At 51.7% G+C, this 2461-nt stretch overlaps 1 protein-coding gene across 5 annotated transcripts in view; it reads right to left on the bottom strand.

The window, feature by feature from the left end:
• Window positions 1–1196: 1196 nt before the first annotated feature.
• The window catches only part of LOC105486933 (phosphodiesterase 4A), a 53355-nt gene continuing 52090 nt past the window's right edge, over window positions 1197–2461 (bottom strand). For all 5 annotated transcript variants that reach the window (XM_071087103.1, XM_071087102.1, XM_071087104.1 and 2 more), the window contains one exon: window positions 1197–2461. This exon is cut by the window's right edge and continues 1497 nt beyond it. The gene's annotated coding sequence lies outside the window, so the exon portion shown is untranslated.

Here is a 2461-nt window from a genome sequence, read left to right as displayed (position 1 = left end):
CTCAGCTAATTTTTGTATTTTTAGTAGAGACGGGGGTTTCACCATGTTGATCAGGCTGGTCTCGAACTCCTGACCTCAAGTGATCCACCTGCCTCGGCCTCCCAAAGTGCTGGGATTATAGGAGTGAGCCACCGTGCCCAGCCAAGGTAACCAGTATTCTAACAAATGTCCAAATCACAAACATTTCCACTATCCATATCTTTATATTCAGAAGTTTTGCTCATTAGTATAATACCAGAAACCTTCTATTGGTAAAATCAGGGACTTGTTAATTAGCCTAATAGGGCTGGGTGTGGTGGCTCACGCCTGTAATCCTAGCACTTTGGGAGGCCGAGGTAGGCGGATTGCTTGAGCCCAGGAGTTTGAGACCAGCCTGGGCAACAAAGCGAGACCCTGTCTCTACAAAATAAAAAATAAATTAGCCGGGCATGGTGGCACACACTTGTGGTTCCAGCTACATGGGAGGCTGAGGCAGGAAGATGACTTGAGTCCAGGAGGTTGAGGCTGCAGTGAGCTATGATCATGTCACACCACTGCACTATAGGCTGGGTGACAGAGTCTCACTCTGCCACCAAAAAAAAAAAAAAAAAAAAGGAGTCTAATAAATGTGGGAAAATTAGTCTCGGTGAGTGGAATTAACAGCATTCAAGTACGTGAGCCACTGCACCCAGCCCCATGCAGTATTTAAAAAGGGAAAAGATATGGCCGGGCACGGTGGCTCATGCCTGTAATCCCAGCATTTTGGGAGGCCGAGGCGGGTGGATCACGAGGTCAGGAGTTTGAGACCAGCCTGGCCAATATAGTGAAACCCCGTCTCTACTAAAAATACAAAGAATTAGCCAGGCATGGTGGCAGGCGCCTGTAATCCCAGCTACTCAGGAGGCTGAGGGAGGAGAATCGCTTGCACCTGAGGTGGAGGTTGCAGGGAGCCGAGATCACGCCATTGCACTCCAGCCTGGGCAACAAGAGCGAAGCTCCATCTCAAAAACAAAACAAAATAACCCCTGCACGGCTTGAATTTCCATTTTATAACCCGACTCAGGCTGGAGAATGTCTCTGTCTGAGCTCTACTTCCCAATTCCGTCTGCTGGGGAACAAGCAGGGACAGAAACTCCCTCCCCAACCCAAGCTGACGATGCAGCGGGGAGACACCTCAACAAACAACGTGGGGGAATGAAGCCACATCAGTCAGGAAAATCGGTGAAAGCCTCGGTTTAATTGGAGACAAGATCGAAGGATTATTGATCAACGGACCAAATGACTGATCGTCAAAGTGGACAATACACAAGCAGCGTACAGAGGTCCTGTGCCCACCCTGGGGAGAGGAGCCCTGCTTGGGGGTGGGGTCTGTCTCTCCAGTCACCCCCTGGCTCCTGGCAAAGGGGGAGGGGACAGGCTCTGCCCAGCCCCAACCCCTAGGATGACACGACTTCCCATAAAACGACAGCGGTGAGTCCACCCTTTTCCCGGGACTATGGTACAGTTTGTATAATACAGCAGGAACGGAGAGTCTCCCAACAGGAGACCCCCTTCCCTACCTTCCCGACTGGGTCAGCCAGGGAAGGGCAAGTTTTTATTTTCCCTTTTTGCCTCTGTAGAATAATTTACAAACCAACCTTACAGTATGTACAAAAAAGAAAGAAAGAAAAAGAAAAAAAGATAAAGAATGAACAAAAAGAAAAGAAAAGGCCCACTCCGATCGCCGGCTGGGACAAAAACGACTTTCGCTACAAAATATGAACCCTGTACAGACAGCATCGAGGGAGTGCGAGTCGGGGGTTACCTCCCCCTGGGGTGGACAGACGGATGGAAGGCTCGGGAGGAACTGGGGGCTACAGTACCGTGTGCTCAGAATTGGGTCGGGGGCAGGCGATGAATGAGGTCGGTCCAGCTGCAGAACCAGGCCGAGGGGTGAGGGGAGGAGGGAGAGAGGGGATCTTTCCTTCCAAACAGTCCCCCATGGCTTGGAGAAAAATGGCCTTGCATCTGTCTGCCGTATTGCTCAGGACTAGCTGGGGGAGAGGGAGCGGATTGGCAAGGTAGGGATGGAGGAGAAATTATTTTGGTGACAGAGTGGACGGAAGGGTTGCCCAGGAATGAGAATGAGGGTATACACCATTATTGCTTCTTCCTAGGGCAAAAGGTCGGGGGCTGTGATCAGAGTGTGGAAGGTGGGGTCTGGAGGACCCTGGAAAGGGAGGTGCAGCCAGGATGGGGGTTCTGGGCGCCTGGCCCTGCCTCACGCAAGGTGCAGGCAGCCACGGCAACCCCCTCACCTGTGGCCATGGAAATTATTAAGGCAGAAACAAGAGGAGAAGCAGCTAGAAGTGGGGTGGGGAGGGGGGAGGTGTGCATGGATCAGAGCCACCGCCCCCCAAAAACGGAGAAAATTCAAAGTGAACCCAAAGTGGAAGGGAAAGAGGATGGAGAGTAGAGGAGGTCTAGGGCCATCCTCAAATCC

This window comes from Macaca nemestrina, chromosome 20 (genome assembly GCF_043159975.1).
Source record: "Macaca nemestrina isolate mMacNem1 chromosome 20, mMacNem.hap1, whole genome shotgun sequence".
Lineage (NCBI taxonomy): Eukaryota > Metazoa > Chordata > Mammalia > Primates > Cercopithecidae > Macaca > Macaca nemestrina.
Note: the sequence above shows the minus strand (reverse complement) of the source record. Positions and strands in the feature narration are given on the sequence as shown.